Source organism: Humulus lupulus, chromosome 3 (assembly GCF_963169125.1).
Source record: "Humulus lupulus chromosome 3, drHumLupu1.1, whole genome shotgun sequence".
In the NCBI taxonomy this organism is placed as follows: Eukaryota; Viridiplantae; Streptophyta; class Magnoliopsida; order Rosales; family Cannabaceae; genus Humulus; species Humulus lupulus.
This window is the reverse complement of record NC_084795.1, coordinates 11,616,726-11,638,683: the sequence shown is the minus strand read 5'-3', so window position 1 is coordinate 11,638,683 and position 21,958 is coordinate 11,616,726. Positions and strand designations below refer to the sequence as shown.

General features: G+C 41.3%; 42 non-coding genes and 17 pseudogenes across 42 annotated transcripts; all 59 read right to left on the bottom strand.

Annotated features, from left to right (window-relative positions):
• Positions 1–2,073: 2,073 nt before the first annotated feature.
• On the bottom strand, positions 2,074–2,192 carry LOC133827144 (5S ribosomal RNA). The gene has a single exon (XR_009889844.1). It is a non-coding gene; the product is annotated as a 5S ribosomal RNA (ribosomal RNA).
• A 224-nt stretch (positions 2,193–2,416) lies between these two features.
• LOC133827224 (5S ribosomal RNA) lies at positions 2,417–2,535 on the bottom strand. Its single transcript, XR_009889920.1, has one exon. It is a non-coding gene; the product is annotated as a 5S ribosomal RNA (ribosomal RNA).
• A 234-nt stretch (positions 2,536–2,769) lies between these two features.
• On the bottom strand, positions 2,770–2,888 carry LOC133827247 (5S ribosomal RNA). The gene has a single exon (XR_009889943.1). It is a non-coding gene; the product is annotated as a 5S ribosomal RNA (ribosomal RNA).
• A 234-nt stretch (positions 2,889–3,122) lies between these two features.
• Positions 3,123–3,230, bottom strand: LOC133827610 (5S ribosomal RNA; annotated as a pseudogene).
• Positions 3,231–3,447: 217 nt separating this feature from the next.
• On the bottom strand, positions 3,448–3,566 carry LOC133826158 (5S ribosomal RNA). Its single transcript, XR_009888889.1, has one exon. It is a non-coding gene; the product is annotated as a 5S ribosomal RNA (ribosomal RNA).
• A 226-nt stretch (positions 3,567–3,792) lies between these two features.
• Positions 3,793–3,911, bottom strand: LOC133827078 (5S ribosomal RNA). The gene has a single exon (XR_009889780.1). It is a non-coding gene; the product is annotated as a 5S ribosomal RNA (ribosomal RNA).
• A 236-nt stretch (positions 3,912–4,147) lies between these two features.
• Positions 4,148–4,266, bottom strand: LOC133826510 (5S ribosomal RNA). The gene has a single exon (XR_009889227.1). It is a non-coding gene; the product is annotated as a 5S ribosomal RNA (ribosomal RNA).
• Positions 4,267–4,494: 228 nt separating this feature from the next.
• Positions 4,495–4,614, bottom strand: LOC133827461 (5S ribosomal RNA). The gene has a single exon (XR_009890151.1). It is a non-coding gene; the product is annotated as a 5S ribosomal RNA (ribosomal RNA).
• Positions 4,615–4,845: 231 nt separating this feature from the next.
• On the bottom strand, positions 4,846–4,953 carry LOC133827612 (5S ribosomal RNA; annotated as a pseudogene).
• A 216-nt stretch (positions 4,954–5,169) lies between these two features.
• LOC133827589 (5S ribosomal RNA) lies at positions 5,170–5,277 on the bottom strand (annotated as a pseudogene).
• A 216-nt stretch (positions 5,278–5,493) lies between these two features.
• On the bottom strand, positions 5,494–5,612 carry LOC133826795 (5S ribosomal RNA). The gene has a single exon (XR_009889504.1). It is a non-coding gene; the product is annotated as a 5S ribosomal RNA (ribosomal RNA).
• Positions 5,613–5,838: 226 nt separating this feature from the next.
• On the bottom strand, positions 5,839–5,957 carry LOC133827559 (5S ribosomal RNA). Its single transcript, XR_009890248.1, has one exon. It is a non-coding gene; the product is annotated as a 5S ribosomal RNA (ribosomal RNA).
• Positions 5,958–6,191: 234 nt separating this feature from the next.
• Positions 6,192–6,299, bottom strand: LOC133827613 (5S ribosomal RNA; annotated as a pseudogene).
• A 235-nt stretch (positions 6,300–6,534) lies between these two features.
• On the bottom strand, positions 6,535–6,653 carry LOC133826509 (5S ribosomal RNA). Its single transcript, XR_009889226.1, has one exon. It is a non-coding gene; the product is annotated as a 5S ribosomal RNA (ribosomal RNA).
• A 228-nt stretch (positions 6,654–6,881) lies between these two features.
• On the bottom strand, positions 6,882–7,001 carry LOC133827460 (5S ribosomal RNA). The gene has a single exon (XR_009890150.1). It is a non-coding gene; the product is annotated as a 5S ribosomal RNA (ribosomal RNA).
• Positions 7,002–7,232: 231 nt separating this feature from the next.
• Positions 7,233–7,340, bottom strand: LOC133827601 (5S ribosomal RNA; annotated as a pseudogene).
• Positions 7,341–7,556: 216 nt separating this feature from the next.
• On the bottom strand, positions 7,557–7,664 carry LOC133827574 (5S ribosomal RNA; annotated as a pseudogene).
• Positions 7,665–7,890: 226 nt separating this feature from the next.
• Positions 7,891–8,009, bottom strand: LOC133827558 (5S ribosomal RNA). Its single transcript, XR_009890247.1, has one exon. It is a non-coding gene; the product is annotated as a 5S ribosomal RNA (ribosomal RNA).
• Positions 8,010–8,243: 234 nt separating this feature from the next.
• On the bottom strand, positions 8,244–8,351 carry LOC133827607 (5S ribosomal RNA; annotated as a pseudogene).
• Positions 8,352–8,585: 234 nt separating this feature from the next.
• LOC133827190 (5S ribosomal RNA) lies at positions 8,586–8,704 on the bottom strand. The gene has a single exon (XR_009889887.1). It is a non-coding gene; the product is annotated as a 5S ribosomal RNA (ribosomal RNA).
• Positions 8,705–8,939: 235 nt separating this feature from the next.
• On the bottom strand, positions 8,940–9,047 carry LOC133827598 (5S ribosomal RNA; annotated as a pseudogene).
• A 219-nt stretch (positions 9,048–9,266) lies between these two features.
• On the bottom strand, positions 9,267–9,385 carry LOC133827141 (5S ribosomal RNA). The gene has a single exon (XR_009889841.1). It is a non-coding gene; the product is annotated as a 5S ribosomal RNA (ribosomal RNA).
• A 234-nt stretch (positions 9,386–9,619) lies between these two features.
• On the bottom strand, positions 9,620–9,727 carry LOC133827583 (5S ribosomal RNA; annotated as a pseudogene).
• A 234-nt stretch (positions 9,728–9,961) lies between these two features.
• LOC133827597 (5S ribosomal RNA) lies at positions 9,962–10,069 on the bottom strand (annotated as a pseudogene).
• A 218-nt stretch (positions 10,070–10,287) lies between these two features.
• Positions 10,288–10,406, bottom strand: LOC133827477 (5S ribosomal RNA). Its single transcript, XR_009890167.1, has one exon. It is a non-coding gene; the product is annotated as a 5S ribosomal RNA (ribosomal RNA).
• Positions 10,407–10,640: 234 nt separating this feature from the next.
• On the bottom strand, positions 10,641–10,748 carry LOC133827596 (5S ribosomal RNA; annotated as a pseudogene).
• Positions 10,749–10,967: 219 nt separating this feature from the next.
• Positions 10,968–11,086, bottom strand: LOC133827585 (5S ribosomal RNA; annotated as a pseudogene).
• A 219-nt stretch (positions 11,087–11,305) lies between these two features.
• On the bottom strand, positions 11,306–11,424 carry LOC133826560 (5S ribosomal RNA). Its single transcript, XR_009889276.1, has one exon. It is a non-coding gene; the product is annotated as a 5S ribosomal RNA (ribosomal RNA).
• Positions 11,425–11,642: 218 nt separating this feature from the next.
• LOC133827132 (5S ribosomal RNA) lies at positions 11,643–11,761 on the bottom strand. Its single transcript, XR_009889831.1, has one exon. It is a non-coding gene; the product is annotated as a 5S ribosomal RNA (ribosomal RNA).
• Positions 11,762–11,980: 219 nt separating this feature from the next.
• Positions 11,981–12,099, bottom strand: LOC133826763 (5S ribosomal RNA). The gene has a single exon (XR_009889474.1). It is a non-coding gene; the product is annotated as a 5S ribosomal RNA (ribosomal RNA).
• A 230-nt stretch (positions 12,100–12,329) lies between these two features.
• On the bottom strand, positions 12,330–12,437 carry LOC133827586 (5S ribosomal RNA; annotated as a pseudogene).
• A 218-nt stretch (positions 12,438–12,655) lies between these two features.
• On the bottom strand, positions 12,656–12,774 carry LOC133827584 (5S ribosomal RNA; annotated as a pseudogene).
• A 219-nt stretch (positions 12,775–12,993) lies between these two features.
• Positions 12,994–13,112, bottom strand: LOC133826358 (5S ribosomal RNA). The gene has a single exon (XR_009889081.1). It is a non-coding gene; the product is annotated as a 5S ribosomal RNA (ribosomal RNA).
• A 219-nt stretch (positions 13,113–13,331) lies between these two features.
• Positions 13,332–13,451, bottom strand: LOC133827355 (5S ribosomal RNA). The gene has a single exon (XR_009890048.1). It is a non-coding gene; the product is annotated as a 5S ribosomal RNA (ribosomal RNA).
• A 218-nt stretch (positions 13,452–13,669) lies between these two features.
• LOC133827385 (5S ribosomal RNA) lies at positions 13,670–13,788 on the bottom strand. Its single transcript, XR_009890076.1, has one exon. It is a non-coding gene; the product is annotated as a 5S ribosomal RNA (ribosomal RNA).
• Positions 13,789–14,022: 234 nt separating this feature from the next.
• On the bottom strand, positions 14,023–14,130 carry LOC133827614 (5S ribosomal RNA; annotated as a pseudogene).
• Positions 14,131–14,349: 219 nt separating this feature from the next.
• LOC133827449 (5S ribosomal RNA) lies at positions 14,350–14,468 on the bottom strand. Its single transcript, XR_009890139.1, has one exon. It is a non-coding gene; the product is annotated as a 5S ribosomal RNA (ribosomal RNA).
• A 220-nt stretch (positions 14,469–14,688) lies between these two features.
• LOC133826458 (5S ribosomal RNA) lies at positions 14,689–14,807 on the bottom strand. Its single transcript, XR_009889176.1, has one exon. It is a non-coding gene; the product is annotated as a 5S ribosomal RNA (ribosomal RNA).
• A 220-nt stretch (positions 14,808–15,027) lies between these two features.
• On the bottom strand, positions 15,028–15,146 carry LOC133827565 (5S ribosomal RNA). Its single transcript, XR_009890254.1, has one exon. It is a non-coding gene; the product is annotated as a 5S ribosomal RNA (ribosomal RNA).
• Positions 15,147–15,364: 218 nt separating this feature from the next.
• LOC133826483 (5S ribosomal RNA) lies at positions 15,365–15,483 on the bottom strand. Its single transcript, XR_009889200.1, has one exon. It is a non-coding gene; the product is annotated as a 5S ribosomal RNA (ribosomal RNA).
• Positions 15,484–15,701: 218 nt separating this feature from the next.
• On the bottom strand, positions 15,702–15,820 carry LOC133827140 (5S ribosomal RNA). The gene has a single exon (XR_009889840.1). It is a non-coding gene; the product is annotated as a 5S ribosomal RNA (ribosomal RNA).
• A 218-nt stretch (positions 15,821–16,038) lies between these two features.
• On the bottom strand, positions 16,039–16,157 carry LOC133827564 (5S ribosomal RNA). Its single transcript, XR_009890253.1, has one exon. It is a non-coding gene; the product is annotated as a 5S ribosomal RNA (ribosomal RNA).
• A 218-nt stretch (positions 16,158–16,375) lies between these two features.
• On the bottom strand, positions 16,376–16,494 carry LOC133826623 (5S ribosomal RNA). Its single transcript, XR_009889338.1, has one exon. It is a non-coding gene; the product is annotated as a 5S ribosomal RNA (ribosomal RNA).
• Positions 16,495–16,713: 219 nt separating this feature from the next.
• LOC133827435 (5S ribosomal RNA) lies at positions 16,714–16,832 on the bottom strand. The gene has a single exon (XR_009890126.1). It is a non-coding gene; the product is annotated as a 5S ribosomal RNA (ribosomal RNA).
• A 218-nt stretch (positions 16,833–17,050) lies between these two features.
• Positions 17,051–17,169, bottom strand: LOC133827551 (5S ribosomal RNA). Its single transcript, XR_009890240.1, has one exon. It is a non-coding gene; the product is annotated as a 5S ribosomal RNA (ribosomal RNA).
• A 218-nt stretch (positions 17,170–17,387) lies between these two features.
• On the bottom strand, positions 17,388–17,506 carry LOC133827581 (5S ribosomal RNA; annotated as a pseudogene).
• A 218-nt stretch (positions 17,507–17,724) lies between these two features.
• Positions 17,725–17,843, bottom strand: LOC133827286 (5S ribosomal RNA). Its single transcript, XR_009889981.1, has one exon. It is a non-coding gene; the product is annotated as a 5S ribosomal RNA (ribosomal RNA).
• A 219-nt stretch (positions 17,844–18,062) lies between these two features.
• Positions 18,063–18,181, bottom strand: LOC133827434 (5S ribosomal RNA). Its single transcript, XR_009890125.1, has one exon. It is a non-coding gene; the product is annotated as a 5S ribosomal RNA (ribosomal RNA).
• Positions 18,182–18,399: 218 nt separating this feature from the next.
• On the bottom strand, positions 18,400–18,518 carry LOC133827550 (5S ribosomal RNA). The gene has a single exon (XR_009890239.1). It is a non-coding gene; the product is annotated as a 5S ribosomal RNA (ribosomal RNA).
• Positions 18,519–18,737: 219 nt separating this feature from the next.
• LOC133827554 (5S ribosomal RNA) lies at positions 18,738–18,856 on the bottom strand. Its single transcript, XR_009890243.1, has one exon. It is a non-coding gene; the product is annotated as a 5S ribosomal RNA (ribosomal RNA).
• A 217-nt stretch (positions 18,857–19,073) lies between these two features.
• On the bottom strand, positions 19,074–19,192 carry LOC133826059 (5S ribosomal RNA). Its single transcript, XR_009888795.1, has one exon. It is a non-coding gene; the product is annotated as a 5S ribosomal RNA (ribosomal RNA).
• A 220-nt stretch (positions 19,193–19,412) lies between these two features.
• Positions 19,413–19,530, bottom strand: LOC133827594 (5S ribosomal RNA; annotated as a pseudogene).
• A 218-nt stretch (positions 19,531–19,748) lies between these two features.
• LOC133826799 (5S ribosomal RNA) lies at positions 19,749–19,867 on the bottom strand. Its single transcript, XR_009889508.1, has one exon. It is a non-coding gene; the product is annotated as a 5S ribosomal RNA (ribosomal RNA).
• Positions 19,868–20,085: 218 nt separating this feature from the next.
• On the bottom strand, positions 20,086–20,204 carry LOC133827138 (5S ribosomal RNA). The gene has a single exon (XR_009889838.1). It is a non-coding gene; the product is annotated as a 5S ribosomal RNA (ribosomal RNA).
• A 218-nt stretch (positions 20,205–20,422) lies between these two features.
• LOC133827563 (5S ribosomal RNA) lies at positions 20,423–20,541 on the bottom strand. The gene has a single exon (XR_009890252.1). It is a non-coding gene; the product is annotated as a 5S ribosomal RNA (ribosomal RNA).
• A 218-nt stretch (positions 20,542–20,759) lies between these two features.
• LOC133826762 (5S ribosomal RNA) lies at positions 20,760–20,878 on the bottom strand. The gene has a single exon (XR_009889473.1). It is a non-coding gene; the product is annotated as a 5S ribosomal RNA (ribosomal RNA).
• A 219-nt stretch (positions 20,879–21,097) lies between these two features.
• Positions 21,098–21,216, bottom strand: LOC133827454 (5S ribosomal RNA). Its single transcript, XR_009890144.1, has one exon. It is a non-coding gene; the product is annotated as a 5S ribosomal RNA (ribosomal RNA).
• Positions 21,217–21,434: 218 nt separating this feature from the next.
• On the bottom strand, positions 21,435–21,553 carry LOC133827549 (5S ribosomal RNA). The gene has a single exon (XR_009890238.1). It is a non-coding gene; the product is annotated as a 5S ribosomal RNA (ribosomal RNA).
• Positions 21,554–21,772: 219 nt separating this feature from the next.
• Positions 21,773–21,891, bottom strand: LOC133827553 (5S ribosomal RNA). The gene has a single exon (XR_009890242.1). It is a non-coding gene; the product is annotated as a 5S ribosomal RNA (ribosomal RNA).
• Between the last annotated feature and the right edge of the window lie 67 nt (positions 21,892–21,958).

Below are 21,958 nucleotides of genomic sequence, written 5' to 3'. Positions count from 1 at the left end.
CTGACAATGATGATAATGAGTTATTGAGGACAATGGCAATTAGCATGAAACTAAAGTATGACAAGTATTGGGGAAAACTTGATAATTGCAATGAGACACTTCTAATTGCCTTGGTCCTTGACCCAAGATACAAGCTTGACTATCTCAGTCATTGCTTTAGTGCTACTTATGATGAGATGACGTGCAAAGAGATGGTGAACAAGGTAGAGAAGACAATGCGGGCAATGTTTGATCAATATAATGAGACAGCATCAAGTCTTCATCTATCGGCATCTATGACTCAGCTACAATCAACCTCTATTGTTAGTTCTTCATCCACATTTGTCATGCCTGTTAGTGGTCGACCTAGTGCCAACAAGAAGTCACGAAATTTGCATGATGAGTTTGTGGCACGAAGATTGGAGAAGGATGATGGAGTGACAAAAAATGAGGTCGATAAATATTTGGAAGAGGAACCTGAGCGACCAACTGAGAATTTTGATGTTTTGGGATGGTGGGCTAGTAGTGGGTGCAAGTACAAGATCTTGTCACTCATGGCTCGTGATGTGTTAGCTATACCAGTTACCACCGTTGCTTCTGAGGCGGCATTTTCTATAGAAGGTCAAATTTTAGATCCTTTTAGAAGCTCACTAAGCCCAAGGATGGTTGAAGCATTAATTTGTCTCAATAACTGGTGGAGCGGATCACATCAACCCATCATAACTCGAGAATATATGGAAGAAGAAGAAGCGCTTCAAACATCAGAGTATCTTGAGTCAGGTAGTTTAATACATTTTAATATTTATTTTAAGTGTGTGAATGTTTTTTTATAATCTAATATTTATCTTTTATATTAAAAATATTTGTAGAGATGACCAATGATCCTACAAGTGTTGGGCCTGGGCCAGCTTCATCCTCTGTCAATTTTCAGTCTTCAGCCTCATCTGCTGCACAACAATCTACAAATTAAAAGAATTGCAATTGCTTGTCAGAATTTATTCATGCCTACCTGCCTTTATGTTATTTATTATCCTTGATTTCTTTTCTTTACTAATTTTTCTTATTTGAATTTTGAAAGGAATGGGCATGGATTTTTGCTGGTCATGTATTTTGAACTTTTATAGACTTAATTTAATGTTTATGGTTGTAGACGACTTATGGACTTTATTTTGGTTTTGTGGTTAACTAGTTATGTACTTAAGTTTATGGATTTTATCGTTGTTTATTTATAGTTGCAATTTTTTCTTCTTCTTCTTTTATTGGTCAAAGTTCTAGTTAGGATTAGTGTGTTCTTTTGTATTGGATTAGATTATTTTTAGTTCAGTTCTTTGTTTTTTCTTCTTTCTTTGATGATGATCGTGCTTGTAGACTACTTACAAAAAAAGAAGAAATTGTATTATTAGTGGTGGTGGGGTGGGTTGACATGTTGTAGTAATAGTGTGTTTGATATGATCATGCTTTGTAGACTTACGAAAAAAGAAGATAGTTTTTTTTTGGGGGACTTTTTATTAACTAAATTTGGTGATTATAGATTTATGAAGAATGTGGTTTTTGTTAGGTTTGATATGACTTAGCTGTGTAGTGGCTTTTATATATATATATATATAAATAAATCTATATAGCAAAGTTTGATATATAACACATTTCATTTGGTTATAATGTTGTTATGTTTATAATTACGTTTTTGTTATTATGAGCTCGTTTGAGCTAGCATAAGGTTGTATGAAGATTCCATTTGATTTTGTAAAGTATAGCTTTTTGTTTGTTTGTTGGATAATCTGATAAATTGGATGCTTTGTGGTATTTTAAGTAACTTAATTTTTATCTTCTTTTGGCAAATATCAGAAACAATCGCACATAGTACTACTGAAACTGCCAAAAAATGGTATTTTTGAAAAAAACAAATGGCAATTTTGGAAAAAATGGCATTTTTGCAAATCTGGGCTTTTCGGCCCAAAATCATAAATGGCCCATCAAACCCGAAATCACACACGAACCAGAACACGAAAAAATCCAAAAATTTCGGATCGGTTTCGGTACCATTTTTTGTAGTCCGAAACCCAAAAAGCTGACCCGTGTGCACCCCTATTTTCAGGGGTGCAACACGAGGACTTCCCAGGAGGTCACCCATCCTAGTACTACTCTCGCCCAAGCACGCTTAACTGCAGAGTTCTAATGGGATCCGATGCATTAGTGCTGGTAGGATCGCACCCGGAATGTTTGGTCCGCAAAATTCATTTAAAGCGAACGCGTGTGTCCTCCCTTTTCTTCTTCGGATTAACTAGGAACTTCTTATTCGCTGCTTGTTAGTGACCACGGTATTAACCCCTCAAGGAAAACGAAATAAATGAGTTTTTAAAGATTTAAAACAAAAAATACAAACTTTTGAGCCGTAAGTGGAGTTTTAAAGAATAAAAAAACAAAAATGACGTTTTCAGGGGTGAAACACGAGGACTTCCCAGGAGGTCACCCATCCTAGTACTACTCTCGCCCAAGCACGCTTAACTGCGGAGTTCTGATGGGATCCATTGCATTAGTGCTGGTATGATCGCACCCGGAATGTTTGGTCCGCAATATTCATTTATAGCGAACGCATGTGTCCTCCCTTTTCTCCCCCGGATTAACTAGGAACTTCTTATTTACCGCTTGTTAGTGACCACGGTATTAACCCCTCAAGGAAAACGAAATAAATGAGTTTTTAAAGATTTAAAACAAAAAATGCAAACTTATGAGCCGTAAGTGGATTTTTAAAGAATAATAATAATAAAAACAAAAAAAATGATGTTTTCAAGGGTGCAACACGAGGACTTCCCAGGAGGTCACCCATCCTAGTACTTCTCTCGCCCAAGCACGTTTAACTGTGGAGTTCTGATGGGATCCGGTGCATTAGTGGTGGTATGATCGCACCCGGAATGTTTGGTCTGCAATATTCATTTTTAGCGAACGCGTGTGTCCTCTCTTTTCTCCCCCGGTTTAAATAGAAACTTCTTATTCTCTGCTTGTTAGTGACCACGGTATTAACCCCTCAAGCAAAACGAAATAAATGAGTTTTTAAAGATTTAAAACAAAAAATGCAAACTTTTGAGCCGTAAGTGGATTTTTAAAGAATAATAATAATAAAAACAAAAAAAATGTTGTTTTCAGGGGTGCAACACGAGGACTTACCCATCCTAGTGCTACTCTCGCCCAAGCATGCTTAACTGCGGAGTTCTGATGGGATCCGGTGCATTAGTGCTGGTATGATCGCACCCGGAATGTTTGGTCCGCAATATTCATTTAAAGCAAACGCGTGTGTCCTCCCTTTTCTCCCCCGGATTAACTAGGAACTTCTTATTCGCTGCTTGTTAGTGACCACGGTATTAACCCCTCAAGGAAAACGAAATAAATTGTTTTTAAAGATTTAAAACAAAAAATACAAACTTTTGAGCCGTAAGTGGTTTTTTAAAGAAAAAAAAAATGATGTTTTCAGGGGTGCAACACGAGGACTTCGCAGGAGGTCACCCATCCTAGTACTACTCTCGCCCAAGCACGCTTAACTGCGGAGTTCTGATGGGATCCGGTGCATTAGTGCTGGTATGGTCGCACCCGGAATGTTTGGTCCGCAATATTCATTTATAGCGAACGCGTGTGTCCTCCCTTTTCTCCCCCGGATTAACTAGGAACTTCTTATTCACTGCTAGTTAGTTACAACGGTATTAACCCCTCAAGGAAAACGAAATAAATGACTTTTTAAAGATTTAAAACAAAAAATACAAACTTTTGAGCCGTAAGTGGATTTTTAAAGAATAATAATAATAAAAAATGATGTTTTCAGGGGTGCAACACGAGGACTTCCCAGAAGGTCACCCATCCTAGTACTACTCTCGCCCAAGCACGCTTAACTGCGGAGTTTTGATGGGATCCGGTGCATTAGTGCTGGTATGATCGCACGCGGAATGTTTGGTCCGCAATATTCATTTATAGCGAACGCGTGTGTCCTCCCTTTTCGCCCCCGGATTAACTAGGAACTTCTTATTCGCTGCTTGTTAGTGACCACGGTATTAACCCCTCAAGGAAAACGAAATAAATGAGTTTTTAAAGATTTAAAACAAAAAAAAACAAACTTTTGAGCCGTAAGTGGATTTTTAAAGATTAATAATAATAAAAACAAAAAAAAATGATGTTTTCAGGGGTGCAACACGAGGACTTCCCAGGAGGTCACCCATCCTAGTACTACTCTCGCCCAAGCACGCTTAACTGCGGAGTTCGGACGGGATCCGATGCATTAGTGCTGGTATGATCGCACCCAGAATCTTTGGAACACAATATTCATTTATAGCGAACGCGTGTGTCCTCCCTTATCTCCCCCGGATTAACTAGGACTTCTTATTCGCTGCTTGTTAGAGACCACGGTATTAACCCCTCAAGGAAAACGAAATAAATGAGTTTTTAAAGATTTAAAACAAAAAATACAAACTTTTGAGCCGTAAGTGGACTTTTAAAAAATAAAAATAATAATAAAAAATGATGTTTTCAGGGGTGCAACAAGAGGATTTCCCAGAAGGTCACCCATCCTAGTACTACTCTCGCCCAAGCACGCTTAACTGCGGAGTTCTGATAGGATCCGGGTGCATTAGTGCTGGTATGATCGCACGCGGAATGTTTGGTCCGCAATATTCATTTATAGCGAACGCGTGTGTCCTCCCTTTTCTCCCCTGGATTAACTAGGAACTTCTTATTCGCTGCTTGCTAGGGACCACGGTATTAACCCCTCAAGGAAAACGAAATAAATGAGTTTTTATAGATATAAAACAAAAAATACAAACTTTTGAGCCGTAAGTGGATTTTTCAAGAATAATAATAAAAACAAAAAAAATGATGTTTTCAGGGGTGCAACACGAGGACTTACCCATCCTAGTACTACTCTCGCCCAAGCATGCTTAACTGCGGAGTTCTGATGGGATCCGGTGCATTAGTGCTGGTATGATCGTTCCCGGAATGTTTGGTCCGCAATATTCATTTATAGCGAACGCGTGTGTCCTCCCTTTTCTCCCCCGGATTAACTAGGAACTTCTTATTCGCTTCTTGTTAGCGACCACGGTATTAACCCCTCAAGGAAAACGAAATAAATGAGTTTTTAAAAATACATACTTTTGAGCCGTAAGTGGATTTTTCAAGAATAATAATAAAAACAAAAAAATGATGTTTTCAGGGGTGCAACACGAGGACTTACCCATCCTAGTACTACTCTCGCCCAAGCATGCTTAACTGCGGAGTTCTGATGGGATCCGGTGCATTAGTGCTGGTATGATCGCACCCGGAATGTTTGGTCCGCAATATTCATTTATAGAAAACGCGTGTGTCCTCCCTTTTCTCCCCCGGATTTACTAGGAACTTCTTATTTGCTGCTTGTTAGAGACCGCGGTATTAACCCCTCAAGGAAAACGAAATAAATTGTTTTTAAAGATTTCAAACAAAAAATACAAACTTTTGAGTCGTAAGTGGTTTTTTAAAGAAAAAAAAATGATGTTTTCAGGGGTGCAACACGAGGACTTCGCAGGAGGTCCCCCACCCTAGTACTACTCTCGCCCAAGCACGCTTAACTGCGGAGTTCAGATGTGATCCGGTGCATTAGTGCTGGTATGGTCGCACCCAGAATGTTTGGTCCGCAATATTCATTTGTAGCGAACGCGTGTGTCCTCCCTTTTCTCCCCCGGATTAACTAGGAACTTCTTATTCACTGCTTGTTAGTGACAACGGTATTAACCCCTCAAAGAAAACGAAATAAATGAGTTTATAAAGATTTAAAACAAAAAATACAAACTTTTGAGCCGTAAGTGGATTTTTAAAGAATAATAATAATAAAAAATGATGTTTTCAGGGGTGCAACACGATGACTTCCCAGAAGGTCACCCATCCTAGTACTTCTCTCGCCCAAGAAAGTTTAACTGCGGAGATCTGATGGGATCCGGTGCATTAGTGGTGGTATGATCGCACCCGGAATGTTTGGTCCGCAATATTCATTTTTAGCGAACACGTGTGTCCTCTCTTTTCTCCCCCGGATTAAATAGAAACTTCTTATTCTCTGCTTGTTAGTGACCACGGTATTAACCCCTCAAGGAAAACGAAATAAATGAGTTTTTAAAGATTTAAAACAAAAAATGCAAACTTTTGAGCCGTAAGTGGATTTTTAAAGAATAATATTAATAAAAACAAAAAAAATGATGTTTTCAGGGGTGCAACACGAGGACTCACCCATCCTAGTACTACTCTCGCCCAAGCATGCATAACTGCGGAGTTCTGATGGGATCCGGTGCATTAGTCCTGGTATGATCGCACCCGGAATGTTTGGTCCGCAATATTCATTTATAGCGAACGCGTGTGTCCTCCCTTTTCGCCCCCGGATTAACTAGGAACTTCTTATTCGCTGCTTGTTAGTGACCACGGTATTAGCCCTCAAGGAAAACGAAATAAATGAGTTTTTAAAGATTTAAAACAAAAAAAAACAAACTTTTGAGCCGTAAGTGGATTTTTAAAGATTAATAATAATAAAAACAAAAAAAAATGATGTTTTCAGGGGTGCAACACGAGGACTTCCCAGGAGGTCACCCATCCTAGTACTACTCTCGCCCAAGCACGCTTAACTGCGGAGTTCGGACGGGATCCGATGCATTAGTGCTGGTATGATCGCACCCAGAATCTTTGGAACACAATATTCATTTATAGCGAACGCGTGTGTCCTCCCTTATCTCCCCCGGATTAACTAGGACTTCTTATTCGCTGCTTGTTAGAGACCACGGTATTAACCCCTCAAGGAAAACGAAATAAATGAGTTTTTAAAGATTTAAAACAAAAAATACAAACTTTTGAGCCGTAAGTGGACTTTTAAAAAATAAAAATAATAATAAAAAATGATGTTTTCAGGGGTGCAACAAGAGGATTTCCCAGAAGGTCACCCATCCTAGTACTACTCTCGCCCAAGCACGCTTAACTGCGGAGTTCTGATAGGATCCGGGTGCATTAGTGCTGGTATGATCGCACGCGGAATGTTTGGTCCGCAATATTCATTTATAGCGAACGCGTGTGTCCTCCCTTTTCTCCCCTGGATTAACTAGGAACTTCTTATTCGCTGCTTGCTAGGGACCACGGTATTAACCCCTCAAGGAAAACGAAATAAATGAGTTTTTATAGATATAAAACAAAAAATACAAACTTTTGAGCCGTAAGTGGATTTTTCAAGAATAATAATAAAAACAAAAAAAATGATGTTTTCAGGGGTGCAACACGAGGACTTACCCATCCTAGTACTACTCTCGCCCAAGCATGCTTAACTGCGGAGTTCTGATGGGATCCGGTGCATTAGTGCTGGTATGATCGCTCCCGGAATGTTTGGTCCGCAATATTCATTTATAGCGAACGCGTGTGTCCTCCCTTTTCTCCCCCGGATTAACTAGGAACTTCTTATTCGCTTCTTGTTAGCGACCACGGTATTAACCCCTCAAGGAAAACGAAATAAATGAGTTTTTAAAAATACATACTTTTGAGCCGTAAGTGGATTTTTCAAGAATAATAATAAAAACAAAAAAATGATGTTTTCAGGGGTGCAACACGAGGACTTACCCATCCTAGTACTACTCTCGCCCAAGCACGCTTAACTGCGGAGTTCAGATGGGATCCGGTGCATTAGTGCTGGTATGGTCGCACCCAGAATGTTTGGTCCGCAATATTCATTTGTAGCGAACGCGTGTGTCCTCCCTTTTCTCCCCCGGATTAACTAGGAACTTCTTATTCACTGCTTGTTAGTGACAACGGTATTAACCCCTCAAAGAAAACGAAATAAATGAGTTTATAAAGATTTAAAACAAAAAATACAAACTTTTGAGGCGTAAGTGGATTTTTAAAGAATAATAATAATAAAAAATGATGTTTTCAGGGGTGCAACACGATGACTTCCCAGAAGGTCACCCATCCTAGTACTTCTCTCGCCCAAGAAAGTTTAACTGCGGAGATCTGATGGGATCCGGTGCATTAGTGGTGGTATGATCGCACCCGGAATGTTTGGTCCGCAATATTCATTTTTAGCGAACGCGTGTGTCCTCTCTTTTCTCCCCCGGATTAAATAGAAACTTCTTATTCTCTGCTTGTTAGTGACCACGGTATTAACCCCTCAAGGAAAACGAAATAAATGAGTTTTTAAAGATTTAAAACAAAAAATGCAAACTTTTGAGCCGTAAGTGGATTTTTAAAGAATAATATTAATAAAAACAAAAAAAATGATGTTTTCAGGGGTGCAACACGAGGACTCACCCATCCTAGTACTACTCTCGCCCAAGCATGCTTAACTGCGGAGTTCTGATGGGATCCGGTGCATTAGTCCTGGTATGATCGCACCCGGAATGTTTGGTCCGCAATATTCATTTATAGCGAACGCGTGTGTCCTCCCTTTTCTCCCCCGGATTAACTAGGAACTTCTTATTCACTGCTTGTTAGTGACAACGGTATTAACCCCTCAAGGAAAACGAAATAAATGAGTTTTTAAAGATTTAAAACAAAAAATACAAACTTTTGAGCCGTAAGTGGATTTTTAAAGAATAATAATAATAAAAACAAAAAAAATGATGTTTTCAGGGGTGCAACACGAGGACTTCCCAGGAGGTCACCCATCCTAGTACTTTTCTCGCCCAAGCACGTTTAACTGCGGAGATCTGATGGGATCCGGTGCATTAGTGGTGGTATGATCGCACCCGGAATGTTTGGTCCGCAATATTCATTTTTAGCGAACGCGTATGTCCTCTCTTTTCTCCCCCGGATTAAATAGAAACTTCTTATTCTCTGCTTGTTAGTGACCACGGTATTAACCCCTCAAGGAAAACGAAATAAATGAGTTTTTAAAGATTTAATACAAAAAATACAAACTTTTGAGCCGTAAGTGAATTTTTAAAGAATAATAATAATAAAAACAAAAAAAAATGATGTTTTCAGGGGTGCAACACGAGGACTTACCCATCCTAGTACTACTCTCGCCCAAGCAAGCTTAACTGCGGAGTTCTGATGGGATCCGGTGCATTACTGCTGGTATGATCGCACCTGGAATGTTTGGTCCGCAATATTCATTTATAGCGAGCGCGTGTGTCCTCCCTTTTCTCCCCCGGATTAACTAGGAACTTCTTATTCGCTGCTTGTTAGTGACCACGGTATTAACTCCCAAAGGAAAACGAAATATATGAGTTTTTAAAGATTTAAAACAAAAAATACAAACTTTTGAGCCGTAAGTGGATTTTTAAAGGAAAAAAAATATTATGTTTTCAGGGGTGCAACACGAGGACTTTTCAGGAGGTCACCCATCCTAGTACTACTCTCGCCCAAGCACGCTTAACTGCGGTGTTCTGATGGGATCCGGTGCATTAGTGCTGGTATGATCGCACCCGGAATGTTTGGTCCGCAATATTCATTTATAGCGAGCGCGTGTGTCCTCCCTTTTCTCCCCCGGATTAAATAGAAACTTCTTATTCTCTGCTTGTTAGTGACCACGGTATTAACCCCTCAAGGAAAACGAAATAAATGAGTTTTTAAAGATTTAAAACAAAAAATGCAAACTTTTGAGCCGTAAGTGGATTTTTAAAGAATAATAATAATAAAAACAAAAAAAATGATGTTTTCAGGGGTGCAACACGAGGACTTACCCATCCTAGTACTACTCTCGCCCAAGCACTCTTAACTGCGGAGTTCTGATGGGATCCGGTGCATTAGTGCTGGTATGATCGCACCTGGAATGTTTGGTCCGCAATATTCATTTATAGCGAGCGCGTGTGTCCTCCCTTTTCTCCCCCGGATTAAATAGAAACTTCTTATTCTCTGCTTGTTAGTGACCACGGTATTAACCCCTCAAGGAAAACGAAATAAATGAGTTTTTAAAGATTAAAAACAAAAAATGCAAACTTTTGAGCCGTAAGTGGATTTTTAAAGAATAATAATAATAAAAACAAAAAAAATGATGTTTTCAGGGGTGCAACACGAGGACTTACCCATCCTAGTACTACTCTCGCCCAAGCAAGCTTAACTGCGGAGTTCTGATGGGATCCGGTGCATTACTGCTGGTATGATCGCACCTGGAATGTTTGGTCCGCAATATTCATTTTTAGCGAGCGCGTGTGTCCTCCCTTTTCTCCCCCGGATTAACTAGGAACTTCTTATTCGCGGCTTGTTAGTGACCACGGTATTAACCCCTCAAGGAAAACGTAATAAATGAGTTTTTAAAGATTTAAAATAAAAAATACAAACTTTTGAGCCGTAAGTGGATTTTTAACGGAAAAAAAAATGATGTTTTCAGGGGTGCAACATGAGGACTTTTCAGGAGGTCACCCATCCTAGTACTACTCTCGCCCAAGCACGCTTCTCTGCGGTGTTCTGATGGGATCCGGTGCATTAGTGCTGGTATGATCGCACCCGGAATGTTTGGTCCGCAATATTCATTTATAGCGAGCGCGTGTGTCCTCCCTTTTCTCCCCCGGATTAAATAGAAACTTCTTATTCTCTGCTTGTTAGTGACCACGGTATTAACCCCTCAAGGAAAACGAAATAAATGAGTTTTTAAAGATTTAAAACAAAAAATGCAAACTTTTGAGCCGTAAGTGGATTTTTAAAGAATAATAATAATAAAAACAAAAAAAATGATGTTTTCAGGGGTGCAACACGAGGACTTACCCATCCTAGTACTACTCTCGCCCAAGCACGCTTAACTGCGGAGTTCTGATGGGATCCGGTGCATTAATGCTGGTATGATCGCACCTGGAATGTTTGGTCCGCAATATTCATTTATAGCGAGCGCGTGTGTCCTCCCTTTTCTCCCCCGGATTAACTAGGAACTTCTTATTCGCGGCTTGTTAGTGACCACGGTATTAACCCCTCAAGGAAAACGTAATAAATGAGTTTTTAAAGATTTAAAATAAAAAATACAAACTTTTGAGCCGTAAGTGGATTTTTAACGGAAAAAAAAAATGATGTTTTCAGGGGTGCAACACGATGACTTCCTAGGAGGTAACACATCCTAGTACTACTCTCGCCCAAGCACGCTTAACTGCGAGGTTCTGATGGGATCCGGGGCATTAGTGCTGGTATGATCGCTCCCGGATTGTTTTGTTCGCAAAATTCATTTATAGCGAGCGCGTGTGTCCTCCCTTTTCTCCCCCAGATTAACTAGGAACTTCCTCTTCGCTGCTTGTTAGTGACCACGGTATTAACCCCTCAAGGAAAACGAAATAAATGAGTTTTTAAAGATTTAAAACTAAAAATACAAACTTTTGAGCCGTAAGTGGATTTTTAAAGGAAAAAAAAAATTATGTTTTCAGGGGTGCAACACGAGGACTTCCCAGGAGGTCACCCATCCTAGTACTACTCTCGCCCAAGCACGCTTAATTGCGGAGTTCTGATGGGATCCGGTGCATTAGTGCTGGTATGATCGCACCCGGAATGTTTGGTGCGCAATATTCATTTATAGCGAGCGCGTGTGTCCTCATTTTTCTCCCCCGGATTAACTAGGAACTTCTTATTCGCGGCTTGTTAGTGACCACGGTATTAACCCCTCAATGAAAACGTAATAAATGAGTTTTTAAAGATTTAAAACAAAAAATACAAACTTTTGAGCCGTAAGTGGATTTTTAACGGAAAAAAAAATGATGTTTTCAGGGGTGCAACACGAGGACTTCCCAGGAGGTCACCCATCCTAGTACTACTCTCAACCAAGCACGCTTAACTGCGGAGTTCTGATGGGATCTGGTGCATTAGTGCTGGTATGATCGCACCCGGAATGTTTGGTCCGCAATATTCATTTATAGCGAGCGCGTGTGTCCTCCCTTTTCTCCCCCGGATTAACTAGGAACTTCTTATTCGCTGCTTGTTAGTGACCACGGTATTAACCCCCAAAGGAAAACGAAATAAATGAGTTTTTAAAGATTTAAAACAAAAAATACAAACTTTTGAGCCGTAAGTGGATTTTTAAAGGAAAAAAAAAATTATGTTTTCAGGGGTGCAACACGAGGACTTCCCAGGGGGTCACCCATCCTAGTACTACTCTCGCCCAAGCACGCTTAACTGCGGTGTTCTGATGGGATCCGGTGCATTAGTGCTGGTATGATCGCACCCGGAATGTTTGGTCCGCAATATTCATTTATAGCGAGCGCGTGTGTCCTCCCTTTTCTCCCCCGGATTAAATAGAAACTTCTTATTCTCTGCTTGTTAGTGACAACGGTATTAACCCCTCAAGGAAAACGAAATAAATGAGTTTTTAAAGATTTAAAACAAAAAATGCAAACTTTTGAGCCGTAAGTGGATTTTTAAAGAATAATAATAAAAACAAAAAAATGATGTTTTCAGGGGTGCAACACGAGGACTTACCCATCCTAGTACTACTCTCGCCCAAGCACGCTTAACTGCGGAGTTCTGATGGGATCCGGTGCATTAGTGCTGGTATGATCGCACCTGGAATGTTTGGTCCGCAATATTCATTTATAGCGAGCGCGTGTGTCCTCCCTTTTCTCCCCCGGATTAACTAGGAACTTCTTATTCGCGGCTTGTTAGTGACCACGGAATTAACCCCTCAAGGAAAACGTAATAAATGAGTTTTTAAAGATTTAAAATAAAAAATACAAACTTTTGAGCCGTAAGTGGATTTTTAACGGAAAAAAAAATGATGTTTTCAGGGGTGCAACACGATGACTTCCTAGGAGGTAACACATCCTAGTACTACTCTCGCCCAAGCACGCTTAACTGCGAGGTTCTGATGGGATCCGGGGCATTAGTGCTGGTATGATCGCTCCCGGATTGTTTTGTCCGCAATATTCATTTATAGCGAGCGCGTGTGTCCTCCTTTTTCTCCCCCGGATTAACTAGGAACTTCTTCTTCGCTGCTTGTTAGTGACCACGGTATTAACCCCTCAAGGAAAACGAAATAAATGAGTTTTTAAAGATTTAAAACTAAAAATACAAACTTTTGAGTCGTAAGTGGATTTTTAAAGGAAAAAAAAAATTATGTTTTCAGGGGTGCAACACGAGGACTTCCCAGGAGGTCATCCATCCTAGTACTACTCTCGCCCAAGCACGCTTAACTGCGGAGTTCTGATGGGATCCGGTGCATTAGTGCTGGTATGATCGCACCCGGAATGTTTGGTCCGCAATATTCATTTATAGCGAGCGCGTGTGTCCTCCCTTTTCTCCCCCGGATTAACTAGGAACTTCTTATTCGCGGCTTGTTAGTGACCACGGTATTAACCCCTCAAGGAAAACGTAATAAATGAGTTTTTAAAGATTTAAAACAAAAAATACAAACTTTTGAGCCGTAAGTGGATATTTAACGGAAAAAAAAAATGATGTTTTCAGGGGTGCAACACGAGGACTTCCCAGGAGGTCACCCATCCTAGTACTACTCTCAACCAAGCACGCTTAACTGCGGAGTTCTGATGGGATCTGGTGCATTAGTGCTGGTATGGATCGCACCCGGAATGTTTGGTCCGCAATATTCATTTATAGCGAGCGCGTGTGTCCTCCCTTTTCTCCCCCGGATTAACTAGGAACTTCTTATTCGCTGCTTGTTAGTGACCACGGTATTTACCCCTCAAGGAAAACGTAATATATGAGTTTTTAAAGATTTAAAATAAAAAATACAAACTTTTGAGCCGTAAGTGGATTTTTAACGGAAAAAAAAATGATGTTTTCAGGGGTGCAACACGAGGACTTTTCAGGAGGTCACCCATCCTAGTACTACTCTCGCCCAAGCACGCTTTTCTGCGGTGTTCTGATGGGATCCGGTGCATTAGTGCTGGTATGATCGCACCCGGAATGTTTGGTCCGCAATATTCATTTATAGCGAGCGCGTGTGTCCTCCCTTTTCTCCCCCGGCTTAAATAGAAACTTCTTATTCTCTGCTTGTTAGTGACCACGGTATTAACCCCTCAAGGAAAACGAAATAAATGAGTTTTTAAAGATTTAAAACAAAAAATGCAAACTTTTGAGCCGTAAGTGGATTTTTAAAGAATAATAATAATAAAAACAAAAAAAATGATGTTTTCAGGGGTGCAACACGAGGACTTACCCATCCTAGTACTACTCTCGCCCAAGCATGCTTAACTGCGGTGTTCTGATGGGATCCGGTGCATTAGTGCTGGTATGATCGCACCTGGAATGTTTGGTCCGCAATATTCATTTATAGCGAGCGCGTGTGTCATCCCTTTTCTCCCCCGGATTAACTAGGAACTTCTTATTCGCTGCTTGTTAGTGACCACGGTATTAACCCCTCAAGGAAAACGTAATAAATGAGTTTTTAAAGATTTAAAACAAAAAATACAAACTTTTGAGCTGTAAGTGAATTTTTAACGGAAAAAAAAAATGATGTTTTCAGGGGTGCAACACGAGGACTTCCCAGGAGGTCACACATCCTAGTACTACTCTCGCCCAAGCACGCTTAACTGCGGAGTTCTGATTGGATCCGGGGAATTAGTGCTGGTATGATCGCTCCCGGAATGTTTGGTCCGCAATATTCATTTATAGCGAGCGCGTGTGTCCTCCCTTTTCTCCCCCGGATTAACTAGGAACTTCTTATTCGCTGCTTGTTAGTGACCACGGTTTTAACCCCTCAAGGAAAACGAAATAAATGAGTTTTTAAAGATTTAAAACAAAAAATACAAACTTTTGAGCCGTAAGTCGATTTTTTTTTTTTAAAAAAAAATGATGTTTTCAGGGGTGCAACACGAGGACTTCCCAGGAGGTCACCCATCCTAGTACTACTCTCGCCCAAGCACGCTTAACTTGGGAGTTCTGATGGGATCCGGTGCATTAGTGCTGGTATGATCGCACCCGGAATGTTTGGTCCGCAATATTCATTTATAGCGACCGCGTGTGTCCTCCCTTTTTCTCCCCCGGATTAACTAGGAACTTCTTATTCGCGGCTTGTTAGTGACCACGGTACTAACCCCTCAAGGAAAACGTAATAAATGAGTTTTTAAAGATTTAAAACAAAAAATACAAACTTTTGATCCGTAAGTGGATTTTTAACGGAAAAAAAAAATGATATTTTCAGGGGTGCAACACGAGGACATCGCAGGAGGTAACACATCCTAGTACTACTCTCGCCCAAGCACGCTTAACTGCGGAGTTCTGATGGGATCCGGGGCATTGGTGCTAGTATGATCGCTCCCGGAATGTTTGGTCCGCAATATTCATTTACAGCGAGCGCGTGTGTCCTCCCTTTTCTCCCCCGGATTAACTAGGAACTTCTTATTCGCTGCTTGTTAGTGACCACAGTTTTAACCCCTCAAGGAAAACGAAATAAATGAGTTTTTAAAGATTTAAAACAAAAAATACAAACTTTTGAGCCGTAAGTGGATTTTTAAAGGGAAAAAAATTGATGTTTTCAGGGGTGCAACACGAGGACTTCCCAGGAGGTCACCCATCCTAGTACTACTCTCGCCCAAGCACGCTTAACTGCGGAGTTCTGGTGGGATCCGGTGCATTAGTGCTGGTATGATCGCACCCGGAATTTTTGGTTCGCCATATTGATTTAAAGCGAGCGCGTGTGTCCTCCCTTTTCTCCCCCGGATTAACTAGGAACTTCTTATTCGCGGCTTGTTAGTGACCACGGTATTAACCCCTCAAGGAAAACGTAATAAATGAGTTTTTAAAGATTTAAAATAAAAAATACAAACTTTTGAGCCGTAAGTGGATTTTTAACGGAAAAAAAAATGATGTTTTCAGGGGTGCAACACGAGGACTTTTCAGGAGGTCACCCATCCTAGTACTACTCTCGCCCAAGCACGCTTAACTGCGGTGTTCTGATGGGATCCGGTGCATTAGTGCTGGTATGATCGCACCCGGAATTTTTGGTTCGCCATATTGATTTAAAGCGAGCGCGTGTGTCCTCCCTTTTCTCCCCCGGATTAACTAGGAACTTCTTATTCGCGGCTTGTTAGTGACCACGGTATTAACCCCTCAAGGAAAACGTAATAAATGAGTTTTTAAAGATTTAAAATAAAAAATACAAACTTTTGAGCCGTAAGTGGATTTTTAACGGAAAAAAAAATGATATTTTCAGGGGTGCAACACGAGGACATCCCAGGAGGTAACACATCCTAGTACTACTCTCGCCCAAGCACGCTTGACTGCGGAGTTCTGATGGGATCCGGGGCATTGGTGCTAGTATGATCGCTCCCGGAATGTTTGGTCCGCAATATTCATTTATAGCGAGCGCGTGTGTCCTCTCTTTTCTCCCCCGGATTAACTAGGAACTTCTTATTCGCTGCTTGTTAGTGACCACAGTTTTGACCCCTCAAGGAAAACGAAATAAATGAGTTTTTAAAGATTTAAAACAAAAAATACAAACTTTTGAGCCGTAAGTGGATTTTTAAAGGGAAAAAAATTGATGTTTTCAGGGGTGCAACACGAGGACTTCCCAGGAGGTCCCCCATCCTAGTACTACTCTCGCCCAAGCACGCTTAACTGCGGAGTTCTGGTGGGATCCGGTGCATTAGTGCTGGTATGATCGCACCCGGAATTTTTGGTTCGCCATATTGATTTAAAGCGAGCGCGTGTGTCCTCCCTTTTCTCCCCCGGATTAACTAGGACCTTCTTATTCGCTGCTTGTTAATGACCACGGCATTAACCCCTCAAGGAAAACGAAATAAATGAGTGTTTAAAGATTTAAAACAAAAAATACCAACTTTTGAGCCGTAAGTGGATTTTTAAAGGAAAAAAAAAAATTTGTTTTCAGGGTTGCAACACGACGACTTCCCAGGAGGTTACCCATCCTAGTAATACTCTCGCCCAAGCGCGCTTAACTGCGGAGTTCTGATGGGATCCGGTGCATTAGTGCTGGTATGATCGCACCCGGAATGTTTGGTCCGTAATGTTCATTTATAGCGAGCGCGTGTGTCCTCCCTTTTCTCCCCCGGATTAACTAGGAACTTCTTATTCGCTGCTTGTTAGTGACCACGGTATTAACCCCTCAAGGAAAACGTAATAAATGAGTTTTTAAAGTTTTAAAACAAAAAATACAAACTTTTGAGCCGTAAGTGGATTTTTAACGGAAAAAAAAATGATGTTTTCAGGGGTGCAACCCAAGGACTTCCCAGGAGGTAACACATCCTAGAACTACTCTCGCCCAAGCACGCTTAACTGCGGAGTTCTGATGGGATCCGGGGCATTGGTGCTGGTATGATCGCTCCCGGAATGTTTGGTCCGCAATATTCATTTATAGAGAGCGCGTGTGTCCTCCCTTTTCTCCCCCGGATTAACTAGGAACTTCTTATTCGCTGCTTGTTAGTGACCACGGTATTAACCCCTCAAGGAAAACATAATAAATGAGTTTTTAAAGATTTAAAATAAAAAATACAAACTTTTGAGCCGTAAGTGGATTTTTAACGGAAAAAAAAATGATATTTTCAGGGGTGCAACACGAGGACATCCCAGGAGGTAACACATCCTAGTACTACTCTCGCCCAAGCACGCTTGACTGCGGAGTTCTGATGGGATCCGGGGCATTGGAGCTAGTATGATCGCTCCCGGAATGTTTGGTCCGCAATATTCATTTATAGCGAGCGCGTGTGTCCTCCCTTTTCTCCCCCGGATTAACTAGGAACTTCTTATTCGCTGCTTGTTAGTGACCACAGTTTTGACCCCTCAAGGAAAACGAAATAAATGAGTTTTTAAAGATTTAAAACAAAAAATACAAACTTTTGAGCCGTAAGTGGATTTTTAAAGGGAAAAAAATTGATGTTTTCAGGGGTAGAACACGAGGACTTCCCAGGAGGTCACCCATCCTAGTACTACTCTCGCCCAAGCACGCTTAACTGCGGAGTTCTGGTGGGATCCGGTGCATTAGTGCTGGTATGATCGCACCCGGAATTTTTGGTTCGCCATATTGATTTAAAGCGAGCGCGTGTGTCCTCCCTTTTCTCCCCCGGATTAACTAGGACCTTCTTATTCGCTGCTTGTTAATGACCACGGCATTAACCCTTCAAGGAAAACGAAATAAATGAGTGTTTAAAGATTTAAAACAAAAAATACCAACTTTTGAGCCGTAAGTAGATTTTTAAAGGAAAAAAAAAAATTTGTTTTCAGGGTTGCAACACGACGACTTCCCAGGAGGTTACCCATCCTAGTAATACTCTCGCCCAAGCGCGCTTAACTGCGGAGTTCTGATGGGATCCGGTGCATTAGTGCTGGTATGATCGCACCCGGAATGTTTGGTCCGTAATGTTCATTTATAGCGAGCGCGTGTGTCCTCCCTTTTCTCCCCAGGATTAACTAGGAACTTCTTATTCGCTGCTTGTTAGTGACCACGGTATTAACCCCTCAAGGAAAACGTAATAAATGAGTTTTTAAAGATTTAAAACAAAAAATACAAACTTTTGAGCCGTAAGTGGATTTTTAACGGAAAAAAAAATGATGTTTTCAGGGGTGCAACCCAAGGACTTCCCAGGAGGTAACACATCCTAGAACTACTCTCGCCCAAGCACGCTTAACTGCGGAGTTCTGATGGGATCCGGGGCATTGGTGCTGGTATGATCGCTCCCGGAATGTTTGGTCCGCAATATTCATTTATAGAGAGCGCGTGTGTCCTCCCTTTTCTCCCCCGGATTAACTAGGAACTTCTTATTCGCTGCTTGTTAGTGACCACGGTATTAACCCCTCAAGGAAAACATAATAAATGAGTTTTTAAAGATTTAAAATAAAAAATACAAACTTTTGAGCCGTAAGTGGATTTTTAACGGAAAAAAAAAATGATGTTTTCAGGGGTGCAACACGATGACTTCCTAGGAGGTAACACATCCTAGTACTACTCTCGCCCAAGCACGCTTAACTGCGAAGTTCTGATGGGATCCGGGGCATTAGTGCTGGTATGATCGCTCCCGGATTGTTTGGTCCGCAATATTCATTTATAGCGAGCGCGTGTGTCCTCCCTTTTCTCCCCCGGATTAACTAGGAACTTCTTATTCGCTGCTTGTTAGTGACCACGGTATTAACCCCTCAAGGAAAACGAAATAAATGAGTTTTTAAAGATTTAAAACTAAAAATACAAACTTTTGAGCCGTAAGTCGATTTTAGAAAAAAAAAAAATGATGTATTCAGGGGTGCAACACGAGGACTTCCCAGGAGGTCACCCATCCTAGTACTACTCTCGCCCAAGCACGCTTAACTGCGGAGTTCTGATGGGATCCGGTGCATTAGTGCTGGTATGATCGCACCCGGAATGTTTGGTCCGCAATATTCATTTATAGCGACCGCGTGTGTCCTCCCTTTTTCTCCCCCGGATTAACTAGGAACTTTTTATTCGCGGCTTGTTAGTGACCACGGTACTAACACCTCAAGGAAAACGTAATAAATGAGTTTTTAAAGATTTAAAACAAAAAATACAAACTTTTGATCCGTAAGTGGATTTTTAACGGAAAAAAAAAATGATATTTTCAGGGGTGCAACACGAGGACATCCCAGGAGGTAACACATCCTAGTACTACTCTCGCCCAAGCACGCTTAACTGCGGATTCTGATGGGATCCGGGGCATTGGTGCTAGTATGATCGCTCCCGGAATGTTTGGTCCGCAATATTCATTTATAGCGAGCGCGTGTGTCCTCCCTTTTCTCCCCCGGATTAACTAGGAACTTCTTATTCGCTGCTTGTTAGTGACCACAGTTTTAACCCCTCAAGGAAAACGAAATAAATGAGTTTTTAAAGATTTAAAACAAAAAATACAAACTTTTGAGCCGTAAGTGGATTTTTAAAGGGAAAAAAATTGATGTTTTCAGGGGTGCAACACGAGGACTTCCCAGGAGGTCACCCATCCTAGTACTACTCTCGCCCAAGCACGCTTAACTGCGGAGTTCTGGTGGGATCCGGTGCATTAGTGCTGGTATGATCGCAACCGGAATTTTTGGTTCGCCATATTGATTTAAAGCGAGCGCGTGTGTCCTCCTTTTTCTCCCCCGGATTAACTAGGAACTTCTTATTCGCGGCTTGTTAGTGACCACGGTATTAACCCCTCAAGGAAAACGTAATAAATGAGTTTTTAAAGATTTAAAATAAAAAATACAAACTTTTGAGCCGTAAGTGGATTTTTAACGGAAAAAAAAATGATGTTTTCAGGGGTGCAACACGAGGACTTTTCAGGAGGTCACCCATCCTAGTACTACTCTCGCCCAAGCACGCTTAACTGCAGAGTTCTGATGGGATCCGGTGCATTAGTGCTGGTATGATCGCACCTGGAATGTTTGGTCCGCAATATTCATTTATAGCGAGCGCGTGTGTCCTCCCTTTTCTCCCCCGGATTAACTAGGAACTTCTTATTCGCGGCTTGTTAGTGACCACGGTATTAACCCCTCAAGGAAAACGTAATAAATGAGTTTTTAAAGATTTAAAATAAAAAATACAAACTTTTGAGCCGTAAGTGGATTTTTAACGGAAAAAAAAATGATATTTTCAGGGGTGCAACACGAGGACATCCCAGGAGGTAACACATCCTAGTACTACTCTCGCCCAAGCACGCTTGACTGCGGAGTTCTGATGGGATCCGGGGCATTGGTGCTAGTATGATCGCTCCCGGAATGTTTGGTCCGCAATATTCATTTATAGCGAGCGCGTGTGTCCTCCCTTTTCTCCCCCGGATTAACTAGGAACTTCTTATTCGCTGCTTGTTAGTGACCACAGTTTTGACCCCTCAAGGAAAACGAAATAAATGAGTTTTTAAAGATTTAAAACAAAAAATACAAACTTTTGAGCCGTAAGTGGATTTTTAAAGGGAAAAAAATTGATGTTTTCAGGGGTGCAACACGAGGACTTCCTAGGAGGTCACCCATCCTAGTACTACTCTCGCCCAAGCACGCTTAACTGCGGAGTTCTGGTGGGATCCGGTGCATTAGTGCTGGTATGATCGCACCCGGAATTTTTGGTTCGCCATATTGATTTAAAGCGAGCGCGTGTGTCCTCCCTTTTCTCCCCCGGATTAACTAGGACCTTCTTATTCGCTGCTTGTTAATGACCACGGCATTAACCCCTCAAGGAAAACGAAATAAATGAGTGTTTAAAGATTTAAAACAAAAAATACCAACTTTTGAGCCGTAAGTGGATTTTTAAAGGAAAAAAAAAAAATTGTTTTCAGGGTTGCAACACGACGACTTCCCAGGAGGTTACCCATCCTAGTAATACTTTCGCCCAAGCGCGCTTAACTGCGGAGTTCTGATGGGATCCGGTGCATTAGTGCTGGTATGATCGCACCCGGAATGTTTGGTCCGTAATGTTCATTTATAGCGAGCGCGTGTGTCCTCCCTTTTCTCCCCCGGATTAACTAGGAACTTCTTATTCGCTGCTTGTTAGTGACCACGGTATTAACCCCTCAAGGAAAACGTAATAAATGAGTTTTTAAAGATTTAAAACAAAAAATACAAACTTTTGAGCCGTAAGTGGATTTTTAACGGAAAAAAAAATGATGTTTTCAGGGGTGCAACCCAAGGACTTCCCAGGAGGTAACACATCCTAGAACTACTCTCGCCCAAGCACGCTTAACTGCGGAGTTCTGATGGGATCCGGGGCATTGGTGCTGGTATGATCGCTCCCGGAATGTTTGGTCCGCAATATTCATTTATAGAGAGCGCGTGTGTCCTCCCTTTTCTCCCCCGGATTAACTAGGAACTTCTTATTCGCTGCTTGTTAGTGACCACGGTATTAACCCCTCAAGGAAAACATAATAAATGAGTTTTTAAAGATTTAAAATAAAAAATACAAACTTTTGAGCCGTAAGTGGATTTTTAACGGAAAAAAAAAATGATGTTTTCAGGGGTGCAACACGATGACTTCCTAGGAGGTAACACATCCTAGTACTACTCTCGCCCAAGCACGCTTAACTGCGAAGTTCTGATGGGATCCGGGGCATTAGTGCTGGTATGATCGCTCCCGGATTGTTTGGTCCGCAATATTCATTTATAGCGAGCGCGTGTGTCCTCCCTTTTCTCCCCCGGATTA